Here is a 17,507-nt window from a genome sequence, read left to right on the forward strand (position 1 = left end):
AAAAAGCAATGTTTTAAATTATTATTATTAACGCTAATTGAATTATGGCTTCATTACATAAGCAACGTTCAATTCGTAGAATATTCTACTTTCTATTATCATGCAATAATCTCTTATTTTACGAAAAATGGCAATTTTCTCTCACCTTAAGTACACTGTGCTACGCCAGCTGGCGCTAGTGGTTCTGTTTTTAAACCGTAAAATGATATAAAATCGTAGAACATAAAAGTCAAGTTTTATATGTGATTAATCATAAATCAGTTCATACCTCATTTAATAAAATATAATATTAATCATTAATAATTAGTAACATTAAGCCAATGCTCCTGCAAATTCATTTCTTTTGTCTATTACAAAAAGCTATCAATTTTACACGTTTTATTGAATAAAAAAATAATTCAGTTAAACATTCTAATGAAGCAAAATTCACTAATTAACTTTTGTAAATAAAACTAGAAATATAGGGATGCATTTGCTAATACATTGAAATATCAGAATTTAGGAATGTTGGGGACTAGGGACATTCTAGGGATATTAAAATCTAGAAACATCGTGATCTAAGAATATCGGGATCAAGGATGTCTATAACCAGAGACTTTGTATTTCAGATTAATAAATCTTTAAATTATTGTTATGTGAGTATGAAACATCAGTACATATTTAGTTTCTATAACATAAATAGAACATTTACTAATTTAGCATCGAAGACGAAAGAATTTTTATCGAAAATACAATAAATTGAATACTAAAATAATTTTCCAATAATTTCGCGTGAAATCATAAATATTTCATTGGATTTGTAGACGCAAACAGGCAGCTTTTATTTTCTCCGCTAATTCTTCATTTCTTTCTGATACATATTTTACCACGCAGCTCAGGTTATTTCATTATCTTTTTCAAGGAACAGTCGTGTTCCCGGAATCAGGAAATGTCGAGTGAAATTAGTCGTGATCCGTGTGGAGCATCGGAATCAACCCCTCTGAGAAACGTTATTTAATATTGCAAGAGAAAAATACACCTTCGAAGGCTAAATTCAGGTTGTGACCCCATTGACTTGCGCGGTAAGATGATGCACTTTAAATTTGTACGAATTTTTTCACTAGCGTTTACATTGACAGACAAAATGAGATATACACGCCTTGGATTTCATCGTTTATCAAAACGTTTTCCGTGCTTCAGGCCAGCAGGTTCAGATGAAATCTCGTTTCTGTATTTTCTGTCGGCAAAGAATTCTCGTAGTTTAAATTTTCAAAGCTTGATGCTAAGGAAAATAGCGAAACCGTTGAGAAAAACACTTGCCAGAGAGAATATGAGAGAAATTTAATGTTTTTCAAATAACAACCGAGAAACTTCTTGTTTTTGATATTTTACGCGAGAAATCGTTTCAAACGGAGGACGAAAACCTAATTTTTTAAACGCATATACCTTAAAAAAGTATGTTATTTTAGTTGTAACTATATCCTGATATTTCAATTTTATATTGAACACATAATCGATACATTAGGTACGCTGTTAATATGGATAAGGAATCGTACGCGCCATTTTATATGGTTTCAACTTTCCGTAATCAATCTTGTTACCCCTGTAATAAAAGGGTAATATTCGCAGTACACCTTCGGGGAAAAAGAATTACAATGAAAAATTACTCGCTGGCTTCTCCAAACACAGTTAATAATTTCTCCCCAACGAAGTTATTCAATCACCGTTTTTCAAAACACTTGCGGTAACATAATTTCATGGTAGAAATTGAGATATAAATTTTCAAATCATTCAGTTTTTTAAATTTCAATTCCCTAAATTCTTTTTCGCATTTTTATCGAATTGTTGTCAATTTTCATGCAGTTTGCAGTAAATCATGTCTTCTGTTTATATTCTTTTCAATATTATTTTATAAATTTTATTACGTTTTGTTTATTCTTCTTTATCTTCTTTTTAAAACAATTTTGCTAATTTCTCCGTTCAATTGATTTTTATCAGTAAATGTTTGGAATAATTTAGGAGTACTCTCAAGATTTATTTTGCTCTGTAAATGGTATTACTTATTTTCTTTGAAAAATAATGTGGATAAGCGTATTGGGTGTCAGTGTCTGACGGCAGATCGTTGGCACAAAATATTGTATCGGTGAAGAGCAGGATAATAGGGAGATTTGGAAAATATGCATGGTACAGGATACATTGTATGGGTCCTCCTTATCCGAGCGATCCCTTTCAAGGGTAAGAATAGACACGAGTTTGGTTAAGAGGGTTCGAGCGGTTTTCGTTACATACCATATAGGTCACCGAGGTCACGACCTAAATTGTATTTTGATGTTAGCCGGGGAAATTCGCGCAATTAATTCGCGCAAATGGCAACCAGTGCTACGTGCAATTTCTGTTAACGAACCATTAAAGATTTTACGACATCGACGCGTCGATTGACGAGAAAATTATGGCGAAAATAATCTGTTTCCAACGTTAGACTTTTATCTAACTCCAGCTCGTTGAACTCCAATTCGTAATTTAGGAACTTGGTTTTTCTGTCTAAATTTAAACGAAATCTCAATTTACTATTTAGAAGTTTGAAAGTTTAGAACCTTTTTAATCCCAAATAAATATTTAAGAATTACAAAATTTGGCTATTTGAAAATTTGGGAATTTAGAAAAATGCATTATAAAGTTTTGCTATTTTTTCGTAAAACGCCTTAATATGCAAACTTCGCAATCATAAGACAGTATAATATATTCTATAATATACCGAGCAGTATACTGCACTAATCTAAAGTTATATTATGATCCGAAAAGAAGTATTTTCTACATTACATTTTTCGATTGAATAGTGTCAGCAATCGCGTTAGTTCGCAAATTGGAAAATAGTTTTAATTGTCACCGCGTTTAAAAAAATGATTTACATCAGATTTTCACGATTCCGTGACCATTCAAGATTCTAAAATGTAGTTCAATGCGATATTACAATAATTGCTTTAATTTAGTGGAGCATCAGATGCGGAATGTAGGTTACGACCTCGTTAACCTAGTCGCTAAGATAGAGATTCAGTTAACCCACACAGACTGCTGCGCGAGATCTTTCAAAATCGATCTGTAACACCTTTCATATTTTTTATTCATATATTTTTATATATTATTAGAAATTTTTATAAGGTTACCGCGTGAAAAATCGTACGGATTTCGTTTGGTTGATATGGTACAACTGGGGAATTTATTTTCATCGTGTCTGAAAACAAATGGCGGGCAATTGAATCGAACGATTTATTTACGCCCGTTTTCGCCGTTTATTCGTGTCCTCCTGGAAGCTTTATAAAGGAAAACTGTTCTGTTTATGGGAAACACAAACAATTTTGATAATACGCTTGGTTTTGGAGAGCTTTTCGAAAATCAATCACTATTTGTATAGTTATAAAGGTACTTTGTTAAAGGATAAAGTTATTAAATGCAAGTTTACGTTTACAAGTAATATGTTATACTTTCACATGTTACATTTTCACATTTCTCGCACGTCTAAAAATACCACTCAAAAAGTGAAATTTCGACTTACAGTTTATAATTTAAATTCAGTGTAAATATGGTAGTATAACATGTAACGATATAATATATGCAAACTAACGCACGAAAAACTAACACGTAACAATAAAATATATTTCGATTTAACATGTAAATTTGACGTGTGGCAATTTAATACGAGGCAATATAACGTGTAATAATGCATGAAAATCTCAAGCGTGACTTTATAACGAGTGGTAATATAATTGGGTGGTAATATAAGAAATGACGAATTAACAGATGACAATATATCGATCGTACTATAACAAATGCTAATATAAAGGATGCAATATAACAAGTGGCGATATAACGAATGGCAGTATAATTGGTGGTAATATAAGAGATGGCGAATTAACGGATGACAATATATCGAGTCGTACTACAACGAATGCTAATATAAAGGATGAAATAAAACAGGTGGCGATATAACGGGTGTCGATATAATGAGTGGTGATATAACGATTGACTAAATAATTCGTGACGATATAACGGTTGCCAACATATTGTGTAGAAACATAATAAATGGCAATATAACAAGTGGAAAAATAACGGGTGACAATATAAGACATGCAAATCTAACATGTGATGGTTTAATACATGGGAATTTATCATGTGACAACATAATACATGGTGTTTTAATGCATAGAAATCTAGCTCGTGGCAATATAATACGAGGTGATCGAACGCATGGAAATCTAGCGCGTGGCAATGTAACATGTGATAGTCTAATGTGTGGCGATTCAGCACATGAAAACGCTTAGCAATAGCATGCCTTTCGATGTAACATATGGACATTTTTTGCATGACAATATAACGTGTGGCAATATATTCTGTGATGATCTAACACATGAAAGTCTACTGTGTGATAATGGAATACGAGAATGCCCATGCGTTGCATTAATAAAGGGAGGGTGCCATTATACGTGAACGACTGTTCGTAAGTGGCAATGTAATGAGATTCTATTGTCCTTGTACCCACCTATAAAAATGCAAAACTCCGTAAAGTTAATAGATTAATTCTAAAAGTTTTAATTCGAGCTTCATTCCGCAAGTCGTGTGCTTTTTATTTCGAGCGGAAACACCCGACGAGAATGTCGAGCTCGCGAACGTTAATGCGCTTTAATCCGACGCGTTAACTCGGACGAGTAGAACGGAGCGGAGCGGAGTAGAGCGTGTCCATTCGCTTGGGATCGTTTTTCGCGTAAATCGAGTTAGGCGAGTTGGTCCGTGCTGATCCCGTTGTTTGTTACCTGATTACGCGTGTCTCGCCAGCTGTTCGTTTGTTCTAGCTTCTCCTACGATCTGAATTTCAACGCTAGATTTTCTGGAACAAGTTTCAAAGACGAGCAAAAGGAAAAACGGGAACGCGGTGAACAGACTGTCAGACAGACAGATTTGACCGTGTTGGCGCACAAGCGAAATTCGATTATTAACGCCAGCGGTTGATTTTTTACCGCTCAGTCGACGGTTGCCGTTTGCACGCTGTGTACCGACTAATTAAATTAGTTTCGCAGTTACTCCTAATAAAAGATACAACACGGTTTGCTTCTGGCGTGATTTATTGCTGGTTGACGATTTTTGTTCGCTGCGCTACTGAATAATCCGTTTCTTTTTTGGTTTTATTGTTAGTTTTTTTTACTTGAGTTTCTATTCGATGTACCAGCGAACAATCCACTCCTTTTTATCAATCTTTTTATTACGGTTTATATTTTTCTTTATACCCAGCAGTAGTGATTACTTTTTATAAAATGATATAGAGTGCAAATTTTAAATTATGCCACGTAAAAATTATATTTCAATTGTGATGATACGGACTTCTTTTTGCATAGATCTTTCTTCCCCAGGGTCATTTTTTGGAGGCTTTCAAGATTTTGTAGGGGACTATCCGAAAATTACAAATTCCGTGATTTGAAAATCATCAAGTTTATGCCTGTGATACTGTACCTAAAGGAAACCTCGGTTGTACTAAATGAACACCTTGCACGTTGTAACTAGTACAAAATGTCGCCATTCATTTAAATAGAAAACGGGAAAGAAATATATGTTACTTACCGTAAACAGGTTGCACAAGCATCAGACGCATTCCTAAGTACCACAGTAAACGAAAGAAAGAAAAGGGCGAAACACCATTGCCATGAAAGCTCTCAGAGAAAGAAGATTCGTACCACGGTTGAACATTGAATCGTAAATAGTGAAAAGTGTCGTACCCGGGTACAGAAACTCTTTGAGTGTATATATATTACATATTTTTTAATAAACGCCCGCGGAGAAATAGGGAAACGGTACACCGGCTGTGACCCACATTTCATAGGGGGTTCGTGGCCTAGTGTGAAAGGGGTTGTACGGACGATGCTCCGAAAACTAGCAACTACCTTTCCCGAAACACTCTGTTCGCTCACTGACTTTTCCACGTTGTAATCTCGCTAGAACGCTTCTCACGAGATTGTCTTCCAGATAGGTATACACGCCATTTTCCCCTTGTGTTCCGCTTTTGTCGGTATTAAAGCGAGAGAAACGAAAAACCACGGGAATAGCTGCGAACGTTCTTGTTAGGTTTGAACTTTCTGAAAGTTTATTAATTTACGTATGTTGACGTTCTTCAGGTGAACATCCATTATCGCATTCGAGGATAATATTAATTTGATTATTAATTCGGTTAGCGCTATTATGGAAATCATGAAGTGTTTGTATTGAAAGAGCAATCGAAATTAGGGTTACAGTGATTTAAGAATCTAAGAATATAAGAAGGTAGGAATATACGTAGAGATTTAAGTATTGGCGTCTAGAGATACCACTGATTTGAAGTTATAAGGATAGAGATATCTAAGGATGCAGGAAATTGTGCTGAAACATCGGAAACTATGTATGTGCTGTTTAGAAACACGAGGATTTAGGGATATGGAGGTTTAAGCATATTGGTATCAATGGATGCTACAAGGTCTTGGAGACTTAGAAACATTGCAATTTAGCGGCCTTGAGATCTAACGATTTTGATTCATGGATACTTGATTTTAGGGTTATAATACATTGGAATTTATGGACATTGGTAAGTAAGAACATTGAAATTTTGGAGTATAATAATCTAGGAATGCTACAGTTAGATATTGAAATCTAAAGATATATTAATCCAGAGATATCGGAACAAGGAACGTTACAATTTAGGGATATCGAGATTAAGATACATGAATATTGATATAAGGATATTTGTATACTAGCTTGCTTGTATACTAGCTAGCTTCCCCACTCTCCAAATCCCTGTTAGTCGCCTTTTGACACTTTTGACAGTTTTCCCGAAAATTTTAGCTCATTTAAAAAAGTTTGAATCTTCGACAAAAAGTCGTGTTTCACACGGTTTAACCGGTACATTTCTATACATGGGTCGGTATTGTATTTTATAGTATATGGACATAAGAATTTACTTTATGTTAATATAACATCTGTTTCTTCTTTCTGCATACAGAATATGTTATAAAAAACTGAGACACCCTGTATGTTAAAGCTTTACGAATAGTGCACATATCCCCAAAGGGAGCCACGTAACATGTATACATATACGGGACAAGGTACATTTGATTTCCAGCTGGCATTTCCATGATAAGCAAGTTGACGCGTAGAATGTGGTCGGGCATTGCTGTATACAAGGCACAACAATGCCAAGCGCGAACCGTTCATTGTTTTCGTGCAAAGGTGGTGGCAGTAAAAGCGGACCAGACGCGAAATTACACCATTTTCTGGAGCAATGTGTCACGTAGACGCAAACAAAGCGAGAATATGGTCGGCTCCGTTTGCTATCCGGTTACAAGTCAATAGCTGGCTGGACAAGGTGTTAGAGGAGTTCTTAGCGTGACATTTGGGTCAAACGCGACCCAAATTCTCACGGAATTGAAGTGGAAATGTTTCCATAAGAATCGGATATGTTTACGTCTCGCTATACATTGTGATACATTTCCTGTAGATATATTTCTTTCGCTTTTAGCCTTGACATACGAGCGAGAATTGATCTAACTAAAGATATAATGCAACAGTTGGATATTTTAATCGTTCTTTAAAAAGTAGTCGTTTTATATGTAAATCAATTTATAGGACTGTTATCGTTGAGTTGACTTTTTTTTAATCATTGATAATTGCTGTTTAAAATAAAGTTATTGACCTTATAAATTAATTGCGCTTGATAATTATTTTATTTAAGAAAATTATTAATTTGTAATAAAAAATGTGATTGTTATCGAATAACATTTATGTATAAATTAATTGATCAATATGGATAAAATTTTTTTAACCAACGAACTAATTATTACTGAAATTATATAATTTGTACTTAGGTGTATCTCATTTCGCAATCTAATACACACGTTGCCAAAATCTCCTCAAATTACCTTCAAATATCTCGCTTTACCATCATAAGATACTAATTAACATAATTTTAGATTAATTTATGTGTACATTAATATGGATCAAATTTTGTTAATTAGTTAACTAATTAATTATCACGTATCAAGGTAATATATTCCATTTCGCAAATTGATGCACACTATGTTGCCAAAATCTCATATTACTAAAATCCCTGTTTACTTCCATAAAAAAATTAACATAACTAAAAAATTTCACTATAACAATCAAATAGCATTAAATGCTTAATCAAAATAGTGGTTAACATAGTTGAAGCAGCTAAAGCATAGTTAACAATTATTTAAGAACTAATTACAAGAAATAATTAACGAAAATATCAAGGGTAATAAAGAAAAGAAATACTACAATAATTATTTTAAAATTTTATTATTAATGCCCTACGCGCATAACACGGCACATTTTCGAACGACCATTTGATATATTTATACACAACTGTATACATATGTTTCTTCTGTGTTTGAATGTATGTATGTATGTATACATATATATAACATTTGCTGCTATGAGGAAACAGGACTCATTATTTCACGTTCTCTCGTACTTTCATCAGGAAAGTCTGCCCTAGTTTTCCTGTTTTAACGCGTACGATTGCCAATTACAATTAACGATCATCTAATTAGTCGATCTAATAAAATAATTGTTTTTCGGAGCGCTATTGTCGTTTCAATGATATATGTAGTATCTCAGCACACTTTTGCGCCATAAACGAGAATTATACCATATATGTATATTTATCGTAGTAATTTTTGTAAGTTTCTGGAGTGTTAAATCACCAATCGATTAACACACTTAACCTGCATACGCGATATCATTGAACATATTGATGAACGATTATAACTCTTTAACCATGAAACTGATTTCAGTGTTAAGACGTGTTAAGAGTACATTCATCTGTACATACACAAGTACGAGCGAGTATATGTATACATTATTTTAGTTGGAGATATAATGATATTGGGATCTAGGAATATGGAAATCTAGGGATAAGGAGATTTAGGAATTTCTAAATTCAGCGATCTAAGTGTTTAAAAATGAAGATATCAAGAGATCTACGGAAAAAGAAATCTATTTAATGATAAACAGTTTAAAAATACGTTAAAGAGTTATTCGTTCAATCACCGAGCTCAATCGATAAATTCAATCGATACAGACAAAACAGTTCGTGACTGTTTCTAGAGGAACAGTAAAGGATAAAATCGCCATGTGATACTTAAACATTAATGATTGTTCTGCATTCGCTAATTGTGCCAATTTCCACGATCCGAGAAACGGATTCTTACGTTATCATTGTAAAAATAGAAAATTGAAAGGAAAGTATGACTGGATTTCTTCTTGCGTGGAAATCGACTTACAACATGTTTCGTACAAGATTTCTACGATTTACGGACGATATTGTTTGAAAATGTTTATAACAACGTAACTAAGAAATACTAACTAGGTATTCTTAGGTAAACTAGAAAGCAGTATAAATTAAATAAAGAATGAATGCCGAAGCTTGACGTCTTTGTGGACATGAACAATAATTATTGCAATTAATTGAATGACCAAAAGTAACAGCATTGCATTTATGTGATAATAGTAATAACACATTAGTACAATTATGGATTTTGGAATTTCGGTATGCTGGATATTAATTAGGATCTAAGGATATTGTCATTAAAGGATATCGGGATTTAGAGCTATATTGGAGCTGGAGATATTGGAATCTATGGATTCGAGATCTAGGAATTTCAAGATTTTGGGATTTCGAGATCTAGGGATTTCGGGATATAGGCATATAGGGATATAGGGATTTCAGGATTTAGGGATCTAGGGAATTCGAGATCTAGGAATTTCAAGATTTCGGGACTTCGAGATCTAGGGATTTCAGAATCTAGAGATTTGAGATCTAGTAATTTCGCGATATAGGGATTTCTGAGTATAGGGACTTTGGGATCTAGGGATTTCGGAGCCTAAAAATTTCGGTGTCTGCAGGCTTCGGAATCTAGGGAAATCAGGGTCTGGGGATGTCAGAATCTAGGGACATCGATGTCTAGGGATGTCGAAATCTAAGGATATCGGAATCTAGGAATATCTGACTCTAGAGTCTAGGGACATTGAGGTCTAAGGAAGTCGGGTACTAGAGTCGTAGGTAACTACAGATATCGGCATCTAGTGACATACGATATTAGAGTTACAGGAATCTAAATGTATCGGAGAGTAGGGGTTTGTGTTTCTAGGTGTATGCAAATAAATAGTACATTGAATGTGACATACGTGAATTTATGAAAATGGCGTTCTACCAAAGTGGAAATGTAGGGATGTAAGGTACTTGTGCAATATACACGGTGTTTACTGTAGTTTTCGGTCAGTGATTATTTCCCAAATTCAATATGCAACAGTCGCCAATAACCTATATGTCCTTCCGCTGTCGAAGCGCACCGTTAAAGAGCAAATGTAACTCAGATGTAAGATCGATGGAAGTGACGCAAACGATGAAAGAACTGTTCGCTTAGAATGAACTCGTCGTTCGTCAGCATTTCTCAAATTTGCCGAACAAATTGCTCTTCCCTCGGCTACGTGGATCACATGAAAAGTTCCGAACCGAGAGTTTAGAAACTACTGGTTAACGAATATCCAAGCTAGCACGAGCATTATGCCGTTGATTGTGATGAATCGACCAACGAGCTTTTGCTCAAATCCTAGCCACTGCAGTTCCTCCTCCCGTAAATCAGCAAATTCGTGAATGTACCCAGTTGTTTACATTCGCGTGAAAGCCCCGCGTGTACACGTTCGATATTTCCGGCTGAATTTCGGGCAAATGGCCTAACTTCCAGATTTTCTGACCGCTAATGCAAGGAACAATAATGTATTGCTCTTTCAGCAAGTATTCACACGTTTTTCATTTGTTTTTATCTTTGCGTAAAGAAAATGTTTTGTATGGCAAGAATGGTAATATACAGGGTGGCTCACCACATTCTGCCATCTTGATTTGCGTCATTATTATTACCCATTGCAAACAATGTTTCAAATGAAGTTGAATGTTTTGAGAGGCGCATATACTTGTGGTATATTTTTTTTTGTAGGTGGACGTGTAAAGGACATATGAAGGTCATTAATGTTTTTTTAAATGGAATCATATATTTTTTATTACTTTAGCTGATACTCCTTCATATTCTTTACAAAAAAGTATTAATCTATTTATGCGAAAAAATCATTAGTTCAGAAGATATTTTAATCTGTTATTATACTGTTATAATTGTAACAGTTGCAACAAACAATATTTGCCAACGTTTTGCGATTAATGTTAATTATGTACAATCACTTTATCGTGGTAAATATTAGAATTGAAAATGTTGGATGATTTGTGCAGCGTATTAATACTGTAAGTGATGATATTTATGCAGATTATTAACATTGCAAATGTTAATATTTATTCGTGATGTTAACAGTATAAATATTAATACTTGTTAACGTTTGTATTGAAAATGATAACATTTATTATAAATGTCAATACCAATGTTTAATATCAACATTGTGAATGTTAATAGTTATGATAAATATCTAAATTATAAATACTGATGTTGATACTGATTAACTGACTTGTTAATACTGATGTTGAATTTTAGCGTTCTGAATGTTAATGATTGAATTTTTATTAGCATTGCAATCAATAATATTTGTAACGAGGAGCAATATAAATGTTAATATTCATAGAGCGTATTAATACTGCAATTATTAATATTTGTTATAAAAAACAAATATCCTTCATCTGCTTTTTTTACATTAAAAGTTCCTCGTGTTTAATCACTCCAAAGCACAGCACGTTAACAGAAAATCAATATTTTTAATGGTTCCACTAACGTCCTTTTTCCAGCAACAATATTTTACCATTTTACCGTATCAAATTAAAAACAAGCACTTTGTCCTTGCAATAAAGCTCTTTTGAATGCAAAAACAACTCATCGTGTTTCACAACGTTGCGCATCTCATTTCTCGACAGAGATGTTTTAAGCCGCTCAATTAAATGAAGGAAAAATAAAAAATACAGCAGTTCCTAATCGCGCTAAGTGCCATAACATTTACCCGTAACAAAGAAGCACAATTTTCTCGAACAAAAACCGGACAGTTTTTCATAAACCTGAAAAGAAACTTCGTGCTTCGTTGTTCCGAAACGATCTACAGGAAATTGCTTCAACTTTCAGTGAAAAGTTTGTCTGCATCGTTGCTTCGACGAATGCAACGTACACGCGTACAGTATTTCGCGTGAAATTGATTGAAACATTCGTTATCGCACCGATATAAATTCTGGTCAAATAACGAGTTTTCTCATTCGTCAAAAGAATTGTTTCGCCATTGTCTCGAGACACGCAGCCATGTTCACCGGCAACTTTCGTCGAGTGCTTCTATAAATTTTTATTGATGGAAGCTGTGTCTACAGCCACGAAACCTTCGTGATTTATGGAAACGCGGCTTGTTCTATCTACTTTTCAGATATTTCTCAAGATTCCCGTGTGGATTTTACTCGGGACCTCGTTTATTTGCTCGTCAAATACGGCGAAATTATGAGCAGCAGTTTCATCATTTTTATTGCGCGTTTCATTCGATTAGTCATGCTCATTTCTTTTCGGTTTTTTAATCTTTTTGAGGGATGCTTTCTTTAACTGATAGTAGGATATTTAATTTGTGTCAGAGTTGCTTTTAAATATGTTTAAACTTTTATAAAAATATATAATAATAATCATATACAGATATGTATACGACAGTTATTATATTTATATAATATTTGTAATATATATTTTACAAATATTTTTTAATGTACACATATTTTGTAATATTTACAAAAATATTATAACAACGTATAAAAAATAGTTTAGATATTTAAATTGCTTTATTATATATCAGAATATATTTAGTATACAAAATTAACAAAAAATTATTTTACTAATCACCAAAATTAAATAGACATATTACAAAGTTTTAATGTATATCTTGAATTTGCGTGTTAATATACTTGCAATAAAATGAAAGTATGTAACTATATGTGATATTTTTTCTCGTTAAGAATGGAACAAGCGGATTAGTTTGTTACTGAAAATTTGTTAGCCGACACAGGTAAACGTTTCACGAACCCATGCAACTCCTTCGAATAATATCGCATTTAATTCATCGAAGACAAAACAATTCAAGCTCCACCCACATTTGGAAACGCGGTAAAACCCCTATTATCTGGTTGATGCACTATCCAGACATTCCGTTATCTGAACATTCCATTATCCGAGTGTTTCTACAACGTCGTATTCTGTCTCCTTTGAATCAGAAACGCTTTACCAAGGGTTTGATTATAATACGACATAGAATGCCACGCGGATTCATGCTAAATTACTATCATAGTAATGCGAATAGGATCGTAATGTCACGCATTTAGGTCCTCCTGAACATAGAAACCCCGATATAATTGGGTCCATTGAAACGGATAAATATGGCCATATTATTAACAGACAAGGTTGGGGAGTATACTGTTCGCATTTCATTCGTGATGGCTGATTGCTGACTCATAGTGATATATTAGAAACTTCAGTAAAGTCTGAAAGTATATATGTACAATTAGGCTTCTTTAACTTTTCTTGGCTCTCATCCTCCAAAAATATTTGACATAAAAATTAAGTAATATCAAAATTTTGAACAGTCATCAAATAAGTTCAATACTTTCCAACATTATTCTTAATTAATTAATAAAAATTCAATATGTTGATAGAAAATTAAGTAACCTCTTAAATTTTAATCTTTGAGCTCAATCTCTGACAAAATATTTTACATATACTAAATTTTTAGAAGATGAGAGCGAAAAACAATTTTTGTTTTGAGCCACCCTAATGTGTACAATGATTCATAACTGTCAGAATTGAATGATACAGAATGATATGGTGTATTTTACTAATTACAATTTTTTGTGACTAATAAGTTTTTGCGAGATTTGAATCAATTAAATAGTATAATAAATACTATGTAATGTTAAAATAATATTTTTTGTTTATATAAGAATATAATTATTTTATAAAGTAAATAAAAAGGTGATTTTATTAAGAAACCTACGGTAGATAAATATAAGTAAAAATAAAATAAAAATAAAGTTGTTTAATAATTCTTGCGATTTCGTAATAACAAAAAATGTTCACTAAGTACACAATTTCGTACTTTCCACCAATTTAAAATTAATTTCAGGCGTTACTACACTCAATTAATTTTAAGGAGCAACTACGTTAACAAGAGGAACCAACAGGAAATTGTCGTAGGGAAAATTTCATCATAATTTAACATCGCCGCTACATCACCTTGAAAGTCGAAATATGTTGAAAGCTATGCAAACAACCAGGACCGGAAGCTTGTTTATCGAGCATTCGGTTTTTCCAGCAGAAAGCCACGCGTGTTCAGCTTTCCATCGTTCGTTCAAATACACGATTGTACTTGCAATCTCGAGGTAATCCGTGCTCCTTTCCCGACGTCGGCGTTTATCCTTTAATTCCTCGTGTCAACATCAAGCCCAAGCCCCGAGCACTTTCACATTCGAGGTAATTTTCATGCTTCAACCTGTCCGACCACAACCACCTCTATGTTCGTTTTACATGGCTTGGACCAGTGTTCTCGTTCATCCCTTTTCTCTCTGGCTTTGATAAACTAGCTGCACAGACTCCAGCGGCTTATCTCTTTCTCGACTACGAAATATCGATGACATGAATTTTGTCGGATATCGTGGCTTTTACGTTATGAGAGGATTCATGGTAATTTTATAGGAATATTAGCACTTTAGAAACATCGAATGCATATTATAGTCGTTATTGTTATTTAGTCAAATTTATGAATGTTCTTCAGTTGAGATAAGGAAGAATGCCAGCTTAGTATTTCGTTTTATTTTCAAGTCGAAAGTACGGGGTTAATTGCAGTAGTGTATGCAACGTTTATTATATTGCCAACAACCGGGAGGTAGGAGAGGAAAATTAATGGAACGAGCGACACATTGGTTAAGGGGGTTCATCATTTGATGAAATAATTCATAGCTACGTTACGATTCGCGGTATAACACGTGCCAATACAATGTCTTGCTAATATGTAATAAGACGTAACTGGTATCACCTTTACCTTGTACAACGCATACTAATTACAATGCAATGCGACACACAGTAATATATGTACTGCGTAGTGATATATACCGTGGTAATATAATGTGTAGTGCATAGTTCATTGCAACACTTACAAATCGTGATCTAATGTAATATAACGTTTGGTGGTATAATATGTGATGATACAACGCGTGGTAATATAATGTATAGTGAACGACGTGCAACGATACAATGCGTGACGGTACAACGCGTGGTTATATAACGCGGGACGATAAAATTCGTGGTTGTATAACGCGCAGCGATATAATGCTTGGCTATATAACGCTCGCTGATATAACATATGACGATGCAACGTGTGATGCTACAATGTTCGGCGATATAACACGAGATATAACGTATGGTAACACAACATGTGACGATATAACGCGTGGCAATATAACGTATAACAATATAACGTGTGACAATATAACGCGTGACAATATATCGTGTAGTAAATTAATACATGGCAATATAACACGTGGTTATATACCGTGTAATAAAGTAATCCATAGCAATATGACGTGTAGTAAAGTAGTGCGTGGCAATATAACGTGTAGTAAAGTAATACGTTGCAATACAACGTGTAGCGACACGTTGAGAAAGTAGAGCGTGTTGCAAATACAACCCGTCGGAGTCTAATGTGTAATAACACATTTGGAATTACTACGCGTGGTGATATAATGGGTGGAAATTGTATAACGCGTAGTTACTGTAACACGTATCGAATGAAACGCGTTGTAAATACAACGCACCGTGATTAAAGTGTAGAAATACAACGCGTAGAAAAATAACGCATATCAAGTCAGTACATAACAATACAGCTAGTAGCAATAAACGCGTGGAAATACAAGCCATAAATGGAAATATAATGATCGTCTATAACGTTAATAAAGGTTGAAACGTCGGTAGCGAACTGGATGTATCAATTACTGTTGAATCGTTATAGCTGTAGTCTGACATTTCAATTAATCACAAAAATTTCCCGACTGTAGTCCAATGTAATTAATTGTTTGATTATTTCGTGCCCCCGCACTCGACCAATTTAATTTGTTCAGATTTCATCGAAAATAATTGCAAAAATTACGCCGAGAATTTGAAATATGATATTGCAGGATCAACCCTTTGAGAGAATCATACTCGAGAGCTTTCATAATTTTCGCTCTCATAATTTACAAAATTATCAATCGACAAACTGTAATTAACGAGTGATTCTATAGATAAGTATAAGCTCGGATAATGGTATTAAAATAAATTACCGAAACGCTGTAAACACGAACAGTTAAATTTTCGAATAATCGTAGTAATTACATTTCTAAAATTGCAAAGCTTGTTAACATTAAAGTTGAAGTTAATTACTCGTAATAAAGTAGTGATTGATAATTAAAAACAAGCTTTGTTATAATCAGTAAACAACTTCGTTTTATAAAACTGAAATTATAATTTTTGTCCAATACAAATACACATACAATCTACATGCAGTTTTCATTTAAAGAGTAATAATTCATTGAGTATAAAAATTGCGAGTTCCGTCTTTGTAGCAGTGTTTCTCTTATTTTGCGTGCAAACGGAAATAACAATAATATCATCCATAATAGCGAGTCAGCTAAAAATGAAATGTTATGGTTTTGATAGACAGTGCATTAACAAAAATCACTACGTAATTGTATTAATAAAAATCGGATTTGTTCGGGGGCAGCAGCCTTATTTACCGACATGATAGAACGTCCGGATAAAAATAGAGGACAGCCAGCCAGCTGCCTTAAAAATAGGTCGACCGTGTTGGAAATTTTCTCGTTTCAGGACGCTCCTTCGGGCATTAAACTTCTCTTTTAATAACGTGTTACCTGACCAAGCAACGTCGATGAAAAGCTACACGTGTAGCTCGCCTTTTTGGACGATAAAATCCTCTCGAGCCTTGTATCGTGACCATTTAAGTGTCCTTCAGCCCGATTTTCACGCCGAGCTTTGTCGAAAGTGGCCAATCGATTCGTGCGATTGCGATTCGATCTTCTTCGTTGTTTTAGCGGGTTGGTAAAAAAGATTTTTAAGGTGGTTGCATTCCCAACTGTTTAAGTATACAAAAATTGGACAAATTTTCTATTCATCTTACAAAAATTTAGCATGGCTATATTATACCGAACTTTGTAAACAAGATTTTAATGTGAATGTTTCGTTTTTATAAAAAAACAGAAGCCATCTTATTTATGATGGAGTGCAAAAGTTTTCGAAACATTTTCTTACAAAAAGATTCACATTTATTTTGCAATAAATAAAGGAAGAAACGATAGTTTGGTTTGCAATGAATTTATTTGTAAATAATTGTGATAATTGCAAGATTGCAATTACAACGAAATTACCCGTCAATATAGCTCCATTTTAAATAAATATATTAATTCATGGAATATTGTTTATCGAGATATT

Source organism: Megachile rotundata, chromosome 15 (genome assembly GCF_050947335.1).
Source record: "Megachile rotundata isolate GNS110a chromosome 15, iyMegRotu1, whole genome shotgun sequence".
In the NCBI taxonomy this organism is placed as follows: domain Eukaryota; kingdom Metazoa; phylum Arthropoda; class Insecta; order Hymenoptera; family Megachilidae; genus Megachile; species Megachile rotundata.